Here is an 11,901-nt window from a genome sequence, read left to right as displayed (position 1 = left end):
ATCTATCACCAACTCCCGGACCTTGCTCAGACTCATGTCCATTGAGTTAGTGATGCCATCCAACTGTCTCATCCTCTGTCATCCCCTTCTCTTCCCACCTTCAATCTTTCCCAGCATCAGGGTCTTTTCAAATGAGTCAGTTCTTCGCATCAGGTGGCCAAAGTATTGGAGTTTCAGCTTTAGCATCGGTCCTTCCAATCAATATTCAGGACTGAGTTCCTTTAGGATGGACTGGTTGGATATCCTTGCAGTCCAAGGGACTCTCAAGAGTCTTCTCCAACACCACAGTTCAAAAGAATCAATTCTTCGGCGCTCAGCTTTCTTCACAGTCCAACTCTCACATCCATACATGACTACTGGAAAAACCAAATCTTTGACTAGACAGACCTTTGTTGGCAAAGCAATGTCTCTGCTTTTTAATATGCTGTTTTCAGTTCAGTTCAGTTCAGTCGCTCAGTCATGTCCAACTCTTTGCGACCCCATGAACCGCAGCACGCCAGGCCTTCCTGTCCATCACCAACTCCCGGAGTTCACCCAAACCCATGTCCATAGAGTCAGTGATGCCATCCAACCATCTCATCCTCTGTCGTCCCTTTATCCTCCTCCCCTCAATCTTTTCCAGCATCACGGTCTTTTCAAATGTCAACTCTTCACATCAGGTGGCCAAAGTATTGGAGTTTCAGCTTCAACATCAGTCCTTCCAAAGAACACCCAGGACTGATCTGCTTTAGGATAGACTGGTTGGATCTCTTTGCAGTCCAAGGGACTCTCAAGAGTCTTCTCCAACACCACAGTTCAAAAGCATCAATTCTTCGGTGCTCAGCTTTCTTCACAGTCCAACTCTCACATCCATACATGACCACAGGAAAAACCATAGCCTTGACTAGACGGACTTTTGTTGGCAAAGTAATGTCTCTGCTTTTGAATATGCTGTCTAGGTTGGTCATAACTTTTCTTCCAAGGAGAAAGCATCTTTTAATTTCATGGCTGCAGTCATCATCTGCAGTGATTTTGGAGCCCCCCAAAATAAAGTTTGTCACTATTTCCATTGCTTTCCCATCTATTTGCCATGAAGTGATGGGACCAGATGCCACGAATGTTGAACTTTAAGCCAACTTTTTCACTCTCCTCTTTCACTTTCATCAAGAGGCTCTTTAGTTCCTCTTTGCTTTCTGCCAGAAGTGTGGTGTCATCTGCATATCTGAGGTTATTGATATTTCTCCTGGCAATCTTGATTCCAGCTTGTGCTTCATCCAGTCCAGCATTTCTCATGATACACTCTGCATAAAAATTAAACAAGCAGGGTAACAATATACAGTGTTGACATACTCCTTTTCCTATTTGGAACCAGTCTGTTGTTCCATGTCCAGTTCTAACTGTTGCTTCTTGACCTGCATACAGATTTCTCAGGAGGCAGGTCATGTGGTCTGGTATTCCCATCTCTTGAAGAATTTTCCACAGTTTGTTGTGATCCACACAGTCAAAGGCTTTGGCATAGTTAATATAGCAGAAATAGATGTTTTGTATGTATGTTGTTATATGATATGGGGTAGATCCAAATAATTAAATAATAATTACAGCAATATTAATTGGACACATGGAATTTCATTGCATGGATAAATTTGATCAATTTGTGGTTGGACAATTTTGAGGTTGGACAATTATCCCCATGTTTTTCTCATAAAAATTTGACACAAATCTTCTCTATGAAATTCTCCATGTTCAGTGTCATGGCTGGAAGCATGGTTTGACTACATGCGTGATTTCATTGTGGGGCAGTTTTGGTGAACACAAGGTGTGGCTCCAGTGGTAGCCAACTAAAATAGAGCATTAAGGTCACAAGAAAGGAGGAGTCCTTTGTTACTCAGGGCATACTCCTCTCCCCTGTACCTGCCCACTCTGAGTCTGGAGCTGTCTGAGGCTCTGCCTGGAGAAATGCCTACAGTTAGTCGCCTCTGTTGGTTTTGAGGTGGGTCAGCTGTCCTGCTTTATCCATTATTGGGTCCCATCTGATTTCTGTCTCCAGAAATTCTAAAAATCTCAGGTTTCTCTCTCTTCTGCTTTGACTATTAAAATAGACTTACTTCTTTCTGTAAATATTGACTGTAATTTTAAAGGAGTTTCAGGAGGACTGCTTTGGGTATTTAAAAATATTTAAAAACACAGAATTAGGCAGACAACTCAACTCTGCCCTATTGGACTCCTATCTCCTCATAAGAATAAGCCACAGTAGCCACTGTGTATCTGGTGTCAACTTACTGAAAATTCCCCTAATACTACAAGAAATTAAATAGCCTTTTCAGAGCCTAATAAGGTGCTGGCACACATATTACTTGCCACCTAAAGTGACATAACTCTCTTTGTCTGAGTTTTAGCTTTATAATGTCTCCAGCCAAATAACTGGCATGAAGTTTCAAGCACAGGTCACAGCCATCGACAACCATACCTCTTCACCTCCCCAGTATACAAAAATATATGTGCACACATGTGAGCACAAAAACATCAACAGACATTATTATACTTACATACTCACTTCTTATTCACAATAGGTGGTTTACACAGTGTTAACACAAAAGTTGATGACATAACAACAAAAGAAGGTAAGTGGAAGAGATAGGGTGAGTAAAACTGAGTCTGATCACTTTTGACATATACACACCCATGGAAGCATCATGTCAATCAAGATGGTGAACAACCAATCAATCACTCCTGAAAGTGTCCTCCCTCCTATGCCTTTGTAATCCTTGCTCCTGCCCCCTTTCCCCCCAGATAACAATTGATCTTCTTCCTGCCACTATAGATTAGCTCACATTATCCAGAATTTAAAATAAATGGAATCATACAGTAAAAAAAGAGAGAAAGAAATAATAGGAAGCTTTATTATGGAAAGTATCTCCCAATACATACATATATCAAATCATTACATTGTACACCTTAACCTTATGCAATGTTATTAATATATGTCAATTATATCTCAGTGAGCTGGAAACACACTCACAAACATGAAATAACAGAATGCTAATTTAAAAGAAAATAAAACACATGCAGGAGACCAGAGTAAAACAAGGGAATTCATAAAGAGTGGGGGAAATAGAAGAATAATTCCAGAAGCCTGAGTCTTCCTGTTTCTATTGTGTCTGAGCCTCATAGCTATTCTCCTTCACTTTCATAAAATGGACTTAAAACATTAATCTTCACATTAATTAAAAAAAAAGCTTTATGGATATATAATTCATATACTACAAACTTTACTCTTTGAGGTGTACAATTCAGTGGTTTTAGGACAGTCAGAATTGTGCAACTGTTACCACTATCTAATTCTAGAACATTTTCCACACCCACAAAAGAAACCTCCTTCTCATTGCATTCACTCCCCACCACTCCCTCTCCCCTGCCCCCGGCAGCCACTCATCTGCTCTCCATCTCTGTGGGTTTGCCTGTTCTGGACATTTCACCTAAATGGGCTCACACACTATGTGGCCTTTTGTTACTGGCTTTCTTTCACTTCACAGAATGCTTTTAAGTTTCATCCAAGTCATAGTCATATATCAATACTTCATTCCTTGTTATTACCAAACAATATTCCATTGTATGTGTATATATATACATTTTTTCATTTTTAAAAGTTGTAGTAGAAAACATATGACATTTACTATCTTAACCATTTTTTTTTTCACTTTACAATATTGTATTGGTTTTGCCATACATTGACATGAATCTGCCATGGGTGTACATGTGTTCCCCATCCTGAACCCCCCCTCCCACCTCCCTCTCCATCCCATCCCTCTGGGTCATCCCAGTGCACCAGCCCTGAGCTATCTTAACCACTTTTAAGTGTAAGGTTCAGTGGAGTTAATTATAATATATTCACATTGCTGTGTAACATATCTCCAGACTTTTTCTATTTTGCAGAACTGAAACTCTACCTGTGAAACAATTCCCCATTTCCCCTCCCATAGTCCCTAATAAGCACCATCCTACTTTGTCTATATGAATTTGACTATTTTAGATACCTCATAGAAGTAGAATCACACAGTATTTATCCTGTTGTGACTGGCTTATTTCACTTAGCATAATGTCCTCAGTGTTTATCCATGGTGCAGCATGTGTCAGAATTTCATTCCTTCCAAAGCTGAATAACATTTCATTGTATATACAAACCACATTTTTATTTATCCACTCATCTATCAAACATCACATTTAAAAAATCCATTCATCACTTGCTGGGCATTTTTATTATTTGCACTTTGGGGTTATTATGAACACTGCTATGAATATTCTTGTAAAGTTTTTTTTTTAAATTTAAAATTTTAACACCGAAAGCATTTCATATTGGGGTATAGCTGATTTTCAGGTTTCAGGTGAACAGCAAAGGGACTTAGCCACACATATACGTATCTCTATTTTCCCGCAAACCCATCTACCATCTAGGCTGGCACATAGCATTGAGCAGAGTTCCATGTGCTCCACAATATGTCTTTGCTGGGTATCATTTTATGTTCTGTACACGTTTTTAAATGGCCATATATTTTCAGTTGTCTTAGATATATTCCTAAGGGTGGAATTGCTGAGTCAGAGATAATGTTAAAGTTTTTGAAGAATTGCCAGTTTCCCAAAACAGCTGCTCTATTTTACATTTCCACTAGCAGTATAACTATTCTAATTTCTCTACAGCTTTGTCAGCACTTATTATTATCTGTCTATTTGGTTACAGCCATCCCAGTGGATGTGAGGTAACACCTCATTGTGGTTTGGTTTACATTTCCCTAATGACAAATTATGTCACGTTTATTCTTTAAATGGAGGAGGAAAAGGGATGTGCCCCAGAAAAGTGTTCTAGCAGCTTGATTCTCAATTACTGTGAGGAGATGGAGGAACACAGTGAGTGAGGGTCAACAGGATTGCTCAGGGAAGAATCTAATATCAATACTATTGATAATAACATTACTAAAATAATAAGAACTTACAGTACCAGGCACTTTTGTAGGTGTTTTTCCATATTATCTCATTCAATAACATTTGAGGCATTCACACTTCATATCTATAGGAATAACTCATCTTTTAGAAGCATTCTTAAGGGATTGATTCCTTCAAGGGAGGTCATACTTACGAACCCTGCTTGTTCTGACATTGAAACTTTTATTCCCATTACATTTTTTTCCCTATGTGTCATGTCCTCTGTTAGTTTTACTCTGAAAAGGCTGGGACTCCTCTTCCTTTTCTAGTGGACAGCCAGCTCCACCCAGAGTCTCACCTTTCATATTTACTCCTGGTCTGGAATTACTTCCTACCACATAGGGACTGAGAACTGAACATACTTTTTGCTGATTGACTCAGGCTCAAGAGAGAGCCTGAGTCACTGAGAGTGAGGCTTGATCTCCATTTTCTCCCTTCTTTCAGTCAAACATATTCAGTCAGGAGCACTGGACCATACCAAGTGCATCGCTACTGGTCCACTGCCTCATTGTGAAAGGTCAAAGGACAGCTCTGAAATGCATCACAGATTGCCAGTGAGAAGGGCTGAAGTGACTGTGGAGGACTAATTTGAAGTGTTCTGCTTCATGGAACACAGCAAAGTGTTAGGGCTGAAAACCAGTGGACTAAATCCAGTAATTTCAGATGTTACTGATAACATCCAAGTCTTTGATCACTAATAATATCAATATCCTCAGATATGCAGATGACACCACCCTTATGGCAGAAAGCGAAAAGGAACTAAAAAGCCTCTTGATGAAAGTGAAAGAGGAGAGTGAAAAAGTTGGCTTAAAGCTCAACATTCAGAAAACTAAGATCATGGCATCTGGTCCCATCACTTCATGGCAAATAGATGGGGAAACAGTGGAAACAGTGAGAGACTTTATTTTTGGGGGCTCCAAAATCACTGCAGATGATGACTGCAGCCATGAAATTAAAAGACGCTTGCTTCTTGGGAGGAAAGTTATGACCAACCTAGATAGCATATTCAAAAGCAGAGACATTACTTTGCCAACAAAGGTTCGTCTAGTCAAGGCTATGGTTTTTCCTGTGGTCATGTATGGATGTGAGAGTTGGACTGTGAAGAAGGCTGAGCGCCGAAGAATTGATGCTTTTGAACTGTGGTGTTGGAGAAGACTCTTGAGAGTCCCTTGGACTGCAAGGAGCTCCAACCAGTCCATTCTGAAGGAGATCAGTCCTGGGTATTCATTGGATGGACTGATGCTGAAGCTGAAACTCCTATACTTTGGCCACCTCATGCGAAGAGTTGACTCATTGGAAAAGACCCTGATGCTGGAGGGGTTGGGGGTAGGAGGAGAAGGGGTTGACAGAGGATGAGATGGCTGGATGGCATCACTGACTCGATGGACATAAGTTTGGGTAAACTCTGGGAGTTGGTGATGGACAGGGAAACCCAGCGTGCTGCTATTCGTGGGGTCGCAAAGAGTCGGACACGACTGAGAGACTGAACTGAACTGAATATTGTTGATCCTTCGATATTTGGGTCAATGTTGTTCTACCAGCTGATTAATTATATCTTAGTCATGTCTCTCAAAGTTTTCCCACAGGTTCACTGTAAGTTTATCAGCTTTCACCTAGTTTTGCCAGCCTGTAGTCAACAGAAAGACTGCTTATCTGCCTGGAGAACATTTATTGAGTCTGAGCACAGGCACATTTTATGGACAATTGAAGGAAAAACGAAAGAAAGTTTGAAGTTCTAAGCATAGATTTTTAAAAAATATAATTGTTAGACATAAAATTCATGTATAAAAAAGGGATTTGTGCATGACTATTCAAACAGGAGCTTAATTCATTGTAATATACCACATAATTAAACCAAGTCACCAGGGAAACAATATGAACAATTAAGTCTGCTTTAATGCTCAAACAGAAATTAAATGAAATTTTCAGACAGTAGTAGTATCATATGATCATCTCAGTTATGATTGCTGGGTGCTCTCAGACTATGTAGACCTCGTTAAGGTTTTTAGCTTTTAAATACCAGTTTGACTGGTTGCACATTCCACACAATGTAGACAGTCTTCAGAGGATAAAGGTAATAAGGAAGTGACATTCTGCCTCTCCCACAGGTGTGTACAGAGTAGTATAACATGTTTGAGTTTTGCTGTAGGTTAAAAATCAGAAGAAGACTATCCCAAGGAATAGATTAAATTGTATCCACTAATGTCATACCGTGGCAGGGTCAAAGGGGAAAATAGTAAAAATATCTTGGAGGTATTAAGAAACAAGAAAAGAGATCTTACACCAATTATCTCCTAAAAGTACTGTTAAAAATTATTTTCTGCACATTTTCTGATTGAAAATTCTATAAACAGCTTAGAGACATGATGGATTTGTATGCTTTTGGGAACTGCATATAAATTGCTAATATTCTTTTCTTTATCCTCTTTGGGATTCGTGAACATGTTTCTGTTCAGTGCTTTGGAGGAATGAGTATTGAAATATCAATGCACGGATAAGTATACATGTATATGTTTTGTATGATTAACCAGAAGTATCTGTAACTGTTCTATGAATTTTACAAAGATACTCAGCAGATTTTTACTTAAAAAATAAAAACATATTTAGGCAGAGTCACTACCAATGACCATTCAAAAATGATTTTTCAGAGTGGGCAACAGAACATGGTGTTGACACTGATGGTGATAAACAATGTTGAGGAGAGATTCATTCTTTGTTAAGTTTCACTTTTCTTCCTGTTTTGTATCATTTCCTGTACCTGAGGAGAATGAAAAAAAATTTTTTTTCCACTTGAAGTTTTGATCTCCTTGGTACTATCATATCTTGTAGGGTTAAAATATATAGAAAATCAAAATATAGAGGTCCTTATACTGACTTGGTACAAATACTTTAGATTTTGATAACTCAAGGAGAACCACTAAAAGTATAATATTAAGAAGATTATTAGGGTTGTGACCTTTTTCTGTATGAGACTGTAAATACATAGCATATACATTAGTCAAAACCTATAACGTATATAACACAAAGAGTGAAAGTCATTGAGTTGTGTCTAACTGCTTGCAACCCCATGGGCTATACAGTCCATGGAATTTCTAGGCCAGAATACTGGAGTGGGTAGCCATTCCCTTCTCCAGGGGATCTTCCCAACCCAGGGATTGAACCCAGATCTCCCACATGGCAGGCAGATTCTTTACTGGCTGAGCCACCAGGGAAGCCCAAGAATACTGGAGTGGGTAGCCTATCCCTTCTCCAGCAGATCTTCCCGACCCAGGAATCGAAGGGAGGTCTCCTGCATTGCAGGCAGGTTCTTTACCAACTGAGCTACCAGGGAAGCCCATACACAAAGAAACTTTATGTAAATCATGAACTTTAGTTAATAATAATGTATCAATCTGGCTGTCCAATTGTAACAAATGTACCATAATAATGCAGAATGTTAATAATAGAGGAAATGGGGGGAGGAGATGGGATTAAGTGGGAACTCACTGTACATTCTGCTTAATTTTTCTGTAATGTAAAACTATTCTAAAAAACAAAGCATATTAATTTAAAAAAATCACCTCAATGTAAAACCAAAAAACAAACTGAGTATAACTTCTAAATAGAAAAATGGAACAATAAAGGAAGACAAAAAGTAGAGGAAAAGAAACAAAACAGGTGGGACAAATAGCATAGATTCAAACCCAAATATATCTTTAACAACATCAAATATAAAAGGACTACTCTAATTAAAAGCTTGCCAGATTTGAATAATTATAAAAATTATAATATATGCAATTAATATTTATAAGAAAGATGTCTAAAACGTAAGGACAGAGAAAAGTTAAAAGTCATAAGGATGGAAAATATATACCATTTAAACATTGAGTAAAATAAATCTGGTGTAGCTATAACAATATTGGAAAGAGTAGTTAGAGTTCATGTTATACTTCTTAATGATAAATTCAATTTACCAGAAAAATATAAGAACCTAAATTTATAAGCACCTAATAACATAGCCTCAATTACATATATACAGCATAAATTGACAATAATATTGGAAAACTTGAATAACATGTTTAACAAACCTGATCCAGTGGATGTATTTAGACACTTCTCAATAACCAAAGAATAGATATTTTTTCAATCCCAATTAATTCACTCACAGAAATTAAATTATATGCTGCATCATAAAGCAAGTAAATACATTTCAAAGATTTGAAATCTTGTTCTAGGAGTAAAGTGCAATTGACTTTGAAATCAATAACCAAAGGGCAACAAGAAACCAATATTTAGATACTTATATAAATAATCTACTGTCCAAAAATCCATATGTTGCAGAATAAATCATAAAGAAAATTAGAAACTATTTTGATCTATGTGATAAAACCGTAAGAACATATATTATATATTAATAATATATAATTTAATATGTGAGGATATATTATATATTAATGATATATAGTTTAATATATGAAGATCTGCTTCCTATATGCAAGAAGAAACACTAAAAAAATGAATTCTTCAAATGACACCTGTGTACTGTAGACAAAATACAAACCCCCATCCAAAAGAAAAAACCTGCAAACTGAAACAAAACATAAAGTCTAACAACTACATGAAGGTTCTGGACACTAAGCAAATACAGGTAGGTTTTGAAAAGGAGTCTAAACTTAGAGCAAGTGATCAACATGGAATGAATTCCTCAGTTTTCATAATTTTGACCCAATGACAGTCATGACCCACAGACACAGCTGTGGCTGCACTAGAATACCTCAAACTCTGATAGAAAACCCATTGCTTTTCTGGAGGGAAAAATCACAGAAAGTGGCCTGGTCACATGTCAGATGCTGAAGAGTGAGGGGGAATCCTCAAAGAGTGAAGGTCTGTGCATGAACTCTGCACACGCCTTAGGTTGCCTTCTGAATCATGCATTCGTAGGTCAGATTCAAACTAGCAGTAGCAAAAAGAAGTGACCACAGAAGGCAAGAGACAGTGCTCACAGTTCAAATCTAACCATGTTAACAGCCAGTTAAACAAAAACAAGCACATCATCACTTGTCAGAAGAATATGACAGAACACAGTCTGCACAGCACAATATTTATGATGTTCAAGATGCAATCGAAATTATCCTAGTTACATAAAACCTAGAGAATGCAATTCATTTTAAATGGAAAAGACAACCTTTACTTCTTCCTTTCTGATTTGGAAGGCTTTTACTTTTTTTATTTAAAGTAGTTCAGATCAGATCAGATCAAATCAGTCGCTCAGTAGTGTCCGACTGTTTGCGACCCCATGAATCGCAGCACGCCAGGCCTCCCTGTCCCTCACCAACTCCTGGAGTTCACTGAGACTCACGTCCATCGAGTCAGTGATGCCATCCAGCCATCTCATCCTCTGTCGTCCCCTTCTCCTCCTGCCCCCAATCCCTCCCAGCATCAGGGTCTTTTCCAATGAGTCAACTCTTTGCATGAGGTGGCCAAAGTACTGGAGTTTCAGCTTTAGCATCATTCCTTCCAAAGAAATCCCAGGGCTGATCTCCTTCAGAATGGACTGGTTGGATCTCCTTGCAGTCCAAGGGACTCTCAAGAGTCTTCTCCAACACCACAGTTCAAAAGCATCAATTCTTCGGCGCTCAGCCTTCTTCACAGTCCAACTCTCACATCCATACATGACCACAGGAAAAACCATAGCCTTGACTAGACGAACCTTTGTTGGCAAAGTAATGTCTCTGCTTTTGAACATGCTATCTAGGTTGGTCATAACTTTCCTTCCAAGGAGTAAGCGTCTTTTAATTTCATGGCTGCAGTCACCAGTTATTTATGCCTAATTGCTCTGGCTAGGACTTCCAGTGCAAGGAGCACATAAAGAGTAAATATACCATTCTCTACTTTTGCATATGTTTGAAATGCTCAATAGTTGAAGAAAATTTACAGACAAACAGCATAAAAAGAACATCCAGAACATATTTTGTTCCTTGAGGAAGAAGAAAGTGGGTAAGCGGGGAGAGATAGAAACAGTATTTGAAAAAATGCTGGCTGCAAAAAATTTCAAAATAGATGAAAAGCATTAAAACCCAAAGGTCTGGAACTCCTATTTCCTCTAAGACCAGATTTCCCTCTTGTTTAAAACAACTTAAAAAATGAACAACATATAAGAAACAATGGTTTTCAAGATGTTAGGCAACAAAGGACAGTGCTCTGTGAGAGTCAGGAAAGAAATGAAGTGAGCCTTATGAGTGCTCTATCTTATTGTCTTCAGAAAGCTTCCTGGCCTCATGGCCAGGAAAGTGAACCCAAGAAGAACTCGGCAGACCCCTAAGTTGTGCAGATGGAGCTGAGATCCTGAGGAAAGCATGGTAGCTTATAGTTCACAGGACAGAGTGCCAGAGAGGAAAGAACTTCGCAGAAAGAACTCTGGAATCTGCAGAAGTTCCCCTTGAAATAATCCCCTGAGTGTGGATCAGTACATGTGTGTGAGGAAACTCCCTGAGGCCACGGAAAGAACCAAGCCAAGGATATTGCCTATTATCACCAAACTGGAAAACCTAGCGTGATTCATGGGGCACTGGGTAGAGTACTCACAAGGGTCTTGCCTCAGGAGTAGGGAATACTTAGTCCAAGATGAACACTGTTCTGCCTCACTCAAAAAAATATCTTGAAAGCAAAGCTGGAAAGGATTAGATTGTTTCCAACTAAATCAGCTGGGTTGCCAAAAAAAGTCCAAGAATATTTACATGAATGCAAAAAAAGAAAAAAAAATCCAGTACCTACTAAGGTAACATTTATAATATATTGCACCAATCAAAAATTACCAGGCATGAAAGTGACAATGTGAAAGTGTTAGTTGCTCAGTCATGTCTGACTCTTTGTGATCCCAATGACGATAGCCTACCAGGCTTCTCTGTCCATGGGATTTTCCAGGCAAGAAAACTGGAGTGGGTTGCCATTCCCTTTTCCAGGCAA

Source organism: Bubalus kerabau, chromosome 2 (genome assembly GCF_029407905.1).
Source record: "Bubalus kerabau isolate K-KA32 ecotype Philippines breed swamp buffalo chromosome 2, PCC_UOA_SB_1v2, whole genome shotgun sequence".
Classification (NCBI taxonomy): domain Eukaryota; kingdom Metazoa; phylum Chordata; class Mammalia; order Artiodactyla; family Bovidae; genus Bubalus; species Bubalus kerabau.
This window is presented reverse-complemented; position numbering follows the sequence as displayed.